Below are 11,361 nucleotides of genomic sequence, written 5' to 3'. Positions count from 1 at the left end.
GGGGGAAAAACTGCACACACTTGTGCCCTGCCCAATGCCCATAAGCAAAACCCTACATCCAAACAGACAAAAGGCGAAGAAGCGACATCCAATTATCCCCAGATGAACTCAACGATGGAGGCAAAGCAGAATGAGCAAAACAGTGCATTAAACCCTACCGATCCCCAGCCTCAAACTCTTTCGAAGAACGCCCAAAAGAAGCTATTGAAGCAACAGAAGTACGAGGCGAAGAAAGCGTAAATGAAAGAGCAAAAAGAGAGGGAATCGGAAAGAATGGGAGGACAAACTGGCTGCCTTACCCGAAGACGAAAGGCTTAAACTCATAGATTCAAGAAAGAATTAAGGAAAGAGAGGATGGGGAAAAGGTCCGAGGAAAGAGGCCAGAAAATCCAGAGACTGACTCAAGCCAAAAAGACCGGCCAAAACATTGTCGTCGATCTCGAATTCTCTCATCTCATGACCCACTCTGAGATCCACAGCCTCGTCCAACAGGTTTGTCTTCAAATCTTTAGCAAATGATTAAAGATTTTCCTTTTATTACATTGTATTAATCATTTATTTTTTGTTGTTGTCGAAACCCTGCAGATTATGTACTGCTATGCTGTAAATGGAAGATGCAGTGTGCCTTCTCACCTCTGGTTGACTGGATGCCAAGGGGAAATGGAAACTCAATTGCAGAGGCTCCCTGGGTTTGATAAATGGATTATTGAGAAAGAAAAACAATCTTATGTCGAAGCCTTTTCCGAACGGAAAGATGATTTAGTCTACCTTACGGCAGATTCTGAAACTGTGCTGCATGAACTCGATCCCACTAAAGTTTATATTGTTGGCGGGTTGGTGGACAGAAATCGATGGAAAGGTATAACCATGAAGAAAGCGGAGGAACAGGCAATTCATACGGAAAAACTCCCAATTGGAGATTATATGAAGATGTCCAGTTCGCAGTTATGCTTTACTTTCTTTCATCACATATAACAACTGCACTGCAAAGAGGGTCTTGAATATTTTTTTAACCTCTTTATTTTGAAGCAATTATACATTAACCTGAGAAGGCAAGCCTGGAATGTATTGAGGATTAATCCTGCTATGCGAAGTGCTCTTATCACTGTGCCACTTTCTTTCAAAGAATGATTAGGGTGTGGAATATTTTTTCTGAGGATGGTCATGCTTGGTAGTTAGCTGATAGCTCATTTATCAGACTAATTTTCTATCAAAGAAGCAAATTTTTATTCTAAGCGTTTCTTCTCTAATTAGCATTTCATTCCTATGAGTGCAGGTCCTTACTGTGAACCAAGATATAGAGATCCTCAAGTTCCTGGAGACCAAGGACTGGAAAGATTCCTTCTTTCAAGTAATTCCTCAGAGGAAAAGAACTGAAAGCGGTGAATCAGAAATCTGCCAAGAAGGTGGAGAAGAGATCGAGGAGGAAGTTAAGGAATCTGAGACGAAAAAGAGGTGCCTTGGAAGTGCTTTCTCATGACTAGAAGGGTTGGCTTAATTTTGGCTTTTGTTGAATCTTAGATTTAACAGGTAGAAAAATCATTACATGAAGATTGTTTGGTTTTGATTCAATGGTACTTTTATTCACAGTTTTAAAACTTAAATTAAAAATGTGGAGAGAAGCTCTCAAAGAAAATTGATTTACTAGTTTCCCTCAGTGATCTACATTCTCTTCCCATTCCCATTATTTTTATCTTTCTTCATATTACATGAGCTATGGATGCAGAGATTGGCCACCGTGAGTAGAAATACGATATGGTCCCCATAGGTCTATATGAATTGGGTCGAATGGTAAACTGGAACGAGAAGTACTGGTGGGAAAAGAAAGGCGAGTCTGTTTAGCCAAAGGACAAATGGTGCAAGTATGAATGGTGTCGTGATCAAGGTGATTAACTGGTAAACTAGTAATTTTGTTCATTTTGGTCAAAATAGCGTGCCCGTTTTATTATTCAAAGAAGAATTACACTTTCTACTAACCAAATGTACAACAGGAGGTAAAGAATTATTAACCAAAGGACAATCAGAAAAGGAAGCAGTACATGAAACAGACCCCATACCAAAGACTAAAAAATACAACTCATTGAATTGTCTACCAATCCCCTTCATCCTGCCATTTAAGAGATCCTGAAAAATACAAAAGTCTGGGTAAAAGGTGACAGAACAGTTCAACTCACGAGTGATTTTAGAAACAGAAAACAAATTGTTATTAAAATTTGGAACAAAAAGGATATTATGAATAGTGTTCTGAGGGGTCAAACAGAAAGAACCAAGATGAAAAACAGGAGCAATGGTAATGGTACCATCAGGAAGGTGAACAACACGAGGAGACAAGCAAGGAACTAGAGGATGAAGGCTCTTAGAATCACAAGAAACATGATCAGTTGCACCAGTGTCTATAATCCAGTTAAAAGAAACATCTAAGGTACAACTAGCAACAATACCTGCCAGATTAACAGTCGTCTCAATCGCTGTAGCCTTATTCAACAGTAGCAAAATATGATCGTACTGATCCTTGGTACAAGTAGGAGCAAACTGACCGGGTGTCGACACAGCTGGCACCTTAGACCCCTCCTCGACAGACGCATGATGCCTAACATTAGCAATTTGAGGCCCTTTTCCTTTCGAAATCTTGAAGTCAGGGGGAAACCCAATTTGCCTATAGCAACTTTCTTTCTTGTGACCCTTAATCTTGCAGTGATCACAAATCCCCGAAAAACGATGCCGAGTAGAACCAGTAACCGAGTTAGAAAAGAACACAGAAGAGTCACTTGACGAGCTAGGAGATGTAAGAATCCACTGGGATTATTCTTGAACGAGCATAGAGTACGCCTTGTTGACAGTAGGAAGAGGCTGAGAAAGCAAGATTTGACTCCGAACAACGACATAAGTATCGTTTAAGCCCATGAAGAACTGGAAGGGACGTTGTTGAACTGAACGCTGAAGATTTTGTTGCGAAATAGCACACTCACAAGAACTGAAAGGCACAAGGGCATCATACTCGTCCCACAAGTTTTTTAGAAAAGTATAATACCTCGAAACAGTAAACTCTCCCTGTAAAAGCGTAGCTATCTCCCGATAAAGAAAAAAATCCTGAAACCATCAATTTTATCGAATCGCTCCTGCAAATCTTGCTAGACGAGAGCAGCACTAGAGGCGAACACAAGCTCCATACTAACCGTGTTAAAGATCCAAGAAAGCACAATGGCACTACACCAATCCCATTGTCACTGGAGATGATCACCTAAATCACTCCGGCGACATGAACCATCGATCAAACCAAGCTTATTCTTGGCCATCAAAGCAATCTTCATAGAGCGGCTCCAAACACTATAGGTCTCTATCCCCGTCAATTGATGAGAAACAAGCAACGTTCCCGGCGTATCAGACGGATGCAAGAACAGAGGATGGTGGAAATCAACACCATCGGCCGAAAGACCAGGCGATGCAGCAATAGTAGATGAATGCATCGAGAGAGAAAATTAGGAGAAAATTGAGAAGAGGAGAGAACCCTAACCAACGAGAAAGGGAAAGAAAAAACAACCCAAAAGGAAAGCAAAGAAAGGCCCAAACCGAGTTAAAGAACCTTTGATACCATGTTGAAAGTAGCCGAATGAGAAAATATTTCAGCCCGTTTATTCATTCTACCAAGAGTCTATAACGTTAAGCAAAACTAATTAATCTAACAAATTAACTAACTGAAACTAACAAACAGAAACTAAATACATTTATCTCCGACAGATACTCCAATAATTCAAGAATAAAAATTATAGAGGATAGTGAGTCCTTTACCTTCTCCGCCATGTCTGTTACCTTGGACCCGCTGAAGATCAATTTTGAAGTGAAAACTGTGCGAGGCTTTGGAAACGCCGGTTTGGTGTTCTTTCTTTGTTCTAGAATTGTGCAAACATATTTGCCTTGTGAGGTTTTTCTTGTAAGTTTGCAAATTTGTATTTCTCTTTGAGAAAAGAGTGTTCTCAAGAATTGGGGTATATTCTTGAGGGAGTTGTAAGGTTATCTCTTTGGCCTCAAAAGAAAGAACAAATTAGTGAATTTGTTAGAAAATCCTTAGTATGGATAGCTAAGGTAGTGGACGTAGACTTTGGTTGATAAAGTCGAACCACTCTAAATCGCTGTGCAATTTCTTTCAATTTTCTGCAAAAGCTTCCACAAAAATTTTTATTGCCAATTCACCCCCTCTTGGCCGATTCAGTCAATCGATTAACTCAACAATTGGCATCAGAGCCTAACTCATTTGAAGGTTTAATCGCCTCTTGAGTCGATTCGGGAAGAGTTATATCGATAATCAAAGTCATCAATGGCCTCCGCTTCAAACTTCGACTCCAGTCTCGACTCGATGCCCGTCAACAAGCCTCCTTTCTTCAATGGAGCTAACTATGCCTATTGGAAGAATATAATGATGTACTTCATTCAAGTAAGTGACATGGGAGCATGGAATGCTGTAGAAGAATGATACATCAAACCTCTCACTCATCAAAGGTTGTGGAGTGAAGGAGAGACAAGAATGTTCCAGCTCAACTCCAAAGCCATCCATATCATTTTTTGTGCTCTTGGACCAGATGAATACGGAAGAGTTTCATCGTGTACAACCGCCAAAGAAATATGGGACAAACTTCAAGTCACTCATGAAGGTACCGATGAGGTAAAGAAATCTAAAATTAGTATTCTAACGCATAGCTATGAAAATTTCAGGATGAAACCAAATGAAGATATCAAAGCTATGACGGATAGATTTTCAACGATTGTCAATGGTCTCAAATCATATGGAGAGATCATTTCAAATGAAAAGCTTGTGAGGAAGTTAGTCTACTCCCTCCCAAAATCGTGGCAATCAAAGAAGACGACAATCATCGAGTCTAAGGACTTAACATCCTTAACTCTTAAAGAGCTAATTGGGTCACTCCTCACTCATGAAATGATGCTCGAAGATGAGATGGACCTCGACAAGATTGACGAGACACCAAAATAGAAGGAGAAGATGAAAAACATTGGAGTTGCTCTCAAATCCACAAAAGATGAGAGTGATTCGAATAACGATGACGATGACGAGGAAATGGCATTGTTTGCCAAACGGTTCAAAAAAATGATGAGACCTTATCGAAGAAGAAAATTCAAACGAAATGAAGGCCTAAAAAATGAACCGAAAGAGAATGACCCAATCATTTGCTACGAATGCAAAAAGCCAGGGCATGTCAAATATGATTGCCCACAATTGAAGAAAAATGGTCAATCAAAGAATAAGCACAAGGCTCATGTGGCTACATGGAGCGATGAAGAAAGTGCCGATGAAGAGGAACAAGAAGTAGCTAACTTGTGCTTGATGGCATTTGGGGAAGATTCTAAGGTAACCTCTAACTCATCCGATTTTGATGATTTATCCTATGATGAGTTATTAGAGGAATATAATGGGTTGGCTTCGGATTATGAGAAATTATTTTTAAAATATAAAAATGATGTTTCAAAATTGAAAAATGAAAACAAACTCATATCCAAAACCAACAACGATCTTGAAAGTAAAATCAAAGATTTGCAAGTCAAACTAGAAGAGTTTAAAAAGAAAAATTTAGATTTGCAAAATTTACTTTCAAAGATCAATGATGATCATCAAAAGAAAATTGATGATCTTAAAACTTCTTTTGATAAAGTTGGAACAAAACATTTTGAAAAAGGTAGAAATTCAAAATCCAACATTGTTAGAAAAAGTTTTAGAAACTACAATCATAGAGGTCCCCAAAGAACCTCTAATGGAAAAATCGTTAGAAGTATGTGGGTTCCTAAAGAACTCATTACTACTAAAGATAAAAATATCCTACACAAATGGATACCTAAGGGGACTAGGATTTTGGAAACTAATGAATATGGACCCAAAAGAATTTGGGTACCAAAAATCAAAAATTAATCTATGTTTGTAGGGAAATGAGCATTGCTACAAGGCACGGGAAACAAATTCAAATTCATGGTACCTTGATAGTGGATGCTCAAGACACATGACCGGAGACAAAAGCCGGTTCATTGAGCTTAACGCCAAAAATGGAGGAGAAGTGACTTTTGGAGACAATTCAAAAGGTCACATTGAAGGTATTGGTACAATAGATAATACATCTTCCATACAAATTAAAAATGTTTTATATGTGAATGGATTAAAGCATAATCTATTGAGTATTAGTCAATTATGTGATAAAGGATTCAATGTCTTATTTGAAATTAATGGTTGTAAAGTCATTGACATTGCATCTAATCGGATTATGCTTGTTGGTCATAGAATAAGAAATATATACATGGTGCATTTAGATTCTTTTGATATGACTAATTTATGCCTAGTTGCTAAGGATGAACATGATAGTTGGTTATGGCATAGGAGACTAGGACATGCTAGTATGAGTGTTTTGCAACGGTTAATTCAAGGAGACCTAGTAAGAGGGTTGCCTAAGCTTAAATTTGATAATGATAAAATCTGTGATGCTTGTGCTAAAGGAAAACAAAAGCGAGTTTCTTTTAAATCCATTAATGATGTATCAACTAGTAGAGTTTTACAATTGATCCATTTAGATCTTTTTGGGCCAACTAGAACTACTAGCTTGGGTGGAAAACAATATGCATTTGTCTTGGTAGATGACTATTCTAGATATAATTGGGTTCTATTTTTAAATACTAAATATGAAGCATTAGAACAATTCATCACGTTTTCAAAAGTAATCCAAAATGAAAAAGGTTACTCTATAACTAGTGTTAGGAGTGATCATGGAACTGAATTTGAAAATCTTGGATTTACTGAATTTTGTAACTCTAACGGTATTAGCTATAATTTTTCAGCACCTAGAACCCCTCAACAAAATAGAGTTGTTGAGAGGAAAAATCGAACTTTGGAAGAAATGGCTAGAACCATGCTTTGTGAAAATAATTTGCCAAAATATTTTTGGGCGGAAGCCACAAATACCGCTTGTTATGTTGTAAATCGAGTAATGATTAGGCCAATTTTAAAGAAAACTCCATATGAAATTTTTAAAAATAAAAAGCCTAACATTAGTTATTTTCATCCTTTTGGATGTAAATGTTTTGTTTTAAACAACGGTAAAGAAAACCTTGGCAAATTTGATGCTAAAAGTGATGAAGGAATTTTTCTGGGTTATTCCTTAAATTCTAAAGCCTATCGTGTATTTAATAAAAGAACTTTAGTTGTAGAAGAGTCTATACATGTTTTTTTCGATGATAATCCCTTTCCGAGGAAGGATTCTTGTGTGAATGATGATGTAGGTGTTATAAATACAAATGACGTTAGACATGACGTTGGAGAACCATCATCAAAGGAAGAAACGAAAAATGAGGAAACTCATGATCCTCTTGAGAATCCAACCATTGAAGAAAGGGAAGTATCTTATCCAAGAAAGTACAACTATGTCAAGGATGGTGAAATTATAGGTGATCCATCCAAAGGGGTAACAACTCGATCTTCTCTTAGAAATATTTGTAATTATGTTGCATTTATCTCATGCATAGAGCCTAAGAATATTAAAGAAGCATTAAATGATGAACATTGGATTATGGCTATGCAAGAAGAGTTAAATCAATTTGAGAGAAGTAAAGTATGGACATTAGTTGAAAGGCTTAGTAATAAATCTACTGTAGGTACTAGATGGGTATTTAGGAATAAGCTTGATGAGAGTGGTAATATAGTGAGAAACAAGGCTAGACTTGTTGCTCAAGGGTATACTCAAGAAGAGGGCATAGACTATGATGAAATATACGCTCCCTTAGCTAGGATGGAAGCAATTAGAATGTTATTAGCATTTGCATGTTTCAATGAATTTAAATTATATCAAATGGATGTTAAAAGTGCATTTTTAAATGGTTTTATAAAAGAAGAAGTGTATGTGGAACAACTTCCAGGTTTTGAAGATTCAAATTTTATGGATCATGTTTTAAAATTGACAAAAGCTCTTTATGGTTTAAAGCAAGCTCCTAGAGCTTGGTATGAAAAATTGTCAAATTATTTAATTGAAAAAAGTTTTTCAAAAGGGAAGGTTGACACTACATTGTTTTTGAAGCATAAAGGTAAAGATTTATTAGTAGTTCAAATTTATGTTGCTGATATAATATTTGGTTCTACTAATGATGTTCTTTGCCAAGAATTTTCTAAGCTAATGCAAAGTGAGTTTGAGATGAGCATGATGGGAAAGCTCTCATTTTTCTTGGGACTCCAAATCAAGCAAAGAAAAGATTTCATCTTCATCAATCAAGCTAAGTACGTCAAAGATATGCTCAAGAAGTTTGGACTGGAAAATGGGAAACCTCATGACACTCCAATGAGCTCTTCAACAAAGCTTGACTTAGATGAAGGAGGTAAATGTGTTGATGTTAAATTATATAGGTCAATGATTGGATCTCTACTTTATCTAACTGCAAGTAGACCGGATATTATGTTTAGTGTTTGCTTATGTGCTAGATTTCAATCATGTCCTAAGGAATCATATTTACTAGCTGTTAAGAGAATCTTTAGATACCTTAAAGACACTCCTAGTTTAGGACTTTGGTATCCTAGAGACTCTAGCTTTAGCTTGCATGCTTTTTCTGATGTGGATTATGGAGGATGCAAATTAGATAGGAAAAGCACCTCCGGTACTTGCCAATTCCTTGGAAATATGCTAATTTCTTGGTTTTCAAATAAACAAAATTGTGTTGCATTATCTACCACTGAAGCCGAATACATTTCAGCTGGTAGTTGCTGTGCACAAGTTTTATGGATGAAACAACAACTTTTTGATTATGGAATTAAAGTAGGTACCATTCCTATCAAGTGTGACAATACTAGTGCTATTTGTCTCAGTAAAAATCTCATCCAACACTCTAGAACTAAGCACATTGAAATAAGACATCACTTCATTAGAGACCATGTCACTAAGGAAGATGTAGTTCTAGAATTTGTTGATACTTTGCACCAATTAGCGGATATCTTTACAAAACCTTTAGACAAGGAACGATTTTGGACACTTAGGAGAGAATTAGGTTTGACCAATCTATCTTCACTGAGTGTTTAAAATAATTTTAGCACTTTTAATAATAAATGAAAAATGCTTATAATAGTAATTTTTTATTGCATTCATTGCTATTAGTTAGGGGGAGTTTATGATTCTTGATGAAAAATTAATTTTATGTTCAAATATCGTTTAAAGATTAATTGAATTGTTTGAACATGATTAATTTTCTATATATGAGTTCCGATACCACTAGAGGAAATTAATTTAGCATTTTGGGTGTTTAAAATCGGATTTTAGCATTTTGGTGCAGAGGGAATCGATCCCCCCTTGAGGGAACCGATTCACCCTTTGAAGGGGAACCGATTCCCCCCACAGGGGAATCGATACCCCCTGGGGTTCTGGTTAAACACGGGCAGAACCCTTATTTTTGTTCAAAACACTCTATTTTTCTTCCTTCCGTCGTTTCTCTCCCTCTAATCACTCAAATCTCCATTTTTGCCTCAAATCAACGTTTTTAATCGGAATTCACTTTAAATATCATCATCTAAACCTGTTTGAATCATCAAAAACGTGCAAACTTCATCTAATCTCACTCAAATCCGAAATCATTCAAGGTATTTTTCCAAAACTTCTTTTTTATCAATTTATGAACATAGAACTAGTTTTAATTAGTTCTAGGTTGAATTTTAGATCGGACATTGATTATTTAGTGATTAGAAACTAGATATTACAACTCATTTCATCAAAAACACAAGAATTTTCCTAAATTTTCGAAATAAAATTTTTTTTAATTTTCAAATTATTGTGTTTTGATTAAATTATGTTGTTGTTATGAAAACTATACATATATTGTTTCTCAAAACCATATTTTTCAAAAGTTTTTCAAAAACTTTGCCCATTAGGATTGATTTAGAGAACCTTGAATTATTGAGGACTCAATTGAGTTTTGAGATTGATTGAATTATATACATGTGTTTTCTAAATTGTAGGTTATCAATTCTATTCCGATTTTCTAAACCATGTCCAATCCTAAACGTGCTAGGTCATCATCTAGTCGTTCACACCATCAACCAAATCAACCTCCAAATCCTCCTCCAATTCCAATTTCTAATCCTAATCACATTGATCTTAACTTGACTATCCAAAATTCGTGTTTCAATCATCCTGGTCCTAGAAATCATCGTTTTTGGTATTTTCAATATTTTGACTCTTACAAAATCTGGGAAGAACGTATTCCTTCTCGTCAAGCTATGTTAGCTATCAATTTTAAATATCTTCCTCTTTTACAAGAGTGGAAATTTGATAAACTCTTTGACCTTGAACCCATCGTTTACCATCAACTTGTTCGTATTTTCTATTCTAATGCCATTTGTGTTAAAAACCAAACTGAAACCGAAACCATAGGAATTCGTTCCTACCTCCTAGGACAATTCTTATATATTGACTCGGCTTACATAGCCAATACATTCGGATTAGATAATGATGGTATTTCAAATGAAAAATAGGTTTTAGGATCTCGTTATAAAAGAAGGGATAGTGCAAGTGTCTTAGACCTTCATGAACGTTTTCTTCATCTAATGATTTCTTGGTGGTTTCGACTATCCGGAGGTCGTTATTATACTCTTAGAGCCTTAGATCTTTGGTGGTTACATTGTTTCGAAAACAATATTAAAATCAACCTACCTCAGATTATTTTTGCTGAAATTGTTGAAACTGTAAATCTTGTTCCTAACAAAAAACTCTGTTCATCTCTTGTTTACGGTTGTATTTTGAGTAATCTGTTTTCCAAAGCTGGGCTTAGAGTCGGTCTAGATGTCGTTTTTCCCCTTAAGAAACAAATTAACCTTCTTTCCTTAACGAGAGTGGGATGGATTAAGGATAAGGAAACCGGTGAATGGGTTCGATCTTCTGCAAATACTCTGGGAGCTAGTTCTTCACAGGCTCCACCCGAAGCTGACGAAGATCTCGAGCTTGAGCAATTAATGCGAGACATCGATGAAGCCGAAGATGAGCCTGAGCAGCCCGAGGAGCAAGCACAACAAATGCATCAAAGGCCTCCATATTTTTAAACCTTTATGGAGACATTCAATTTTCGATATGCTACCATGGATTCGCGCTTTACTTCTATAGAGTCCCATTTATCCACAATGGGAGCTCAACAATTAGAAATTCTTCGGGAGATGCGTACAAATAATGAAGCAACCAACGCGCGTATTAATGACCTCACTAACGAAATGGCCGCTATGCGAGCTCGTTTTCCTCCTTCTGATCCTGATATGTGATTCTATGTTTTGCTTTGAACTCCAAACTTATTGTTTTAACATTTTGAATATTTTGGAATGTTTGAATTTGTGGATTGATTGACTTT

The 11,361-nt window shown here is 36.4% G+C and overlaps 1 pseudogene; it reads left to right on the top strand.

Annotated features, from left to right (window-relative positions):
• Nucleotides 1–57: 57 nt before the first annotated feature.
• LOC120194698 lies at nucleotides 58–1,549 on the top strand (annotated as a pseudogene).
• The last annotated feature ends 9,812 nt before the right edge of the window (nucleotides 1,550–11,361 follow it).

The sequence above is a fragment of the Hibiscus syriacus genome, unplaced genomic scaffold (assembly GCF_006381635.1).
Source record: "Hibiscus syriacus cultivar Baekdansim isolate YM2019G1 unplaced genomic scaffold, ASM638163v2 tig00117000_pilon, whole genome shotgun sequence".
NCBI classification, from domain to species: domain Eukaryota; kingdom Viridiplantae; phylum Streptophyta; class Magnoliopsida; order Malvales; family Malvaceae; genus Hibiscus; species Hibiscus syriacus.
This window is presented reverse-complemented; position numbering and strand designations above follow the sequence as displayed.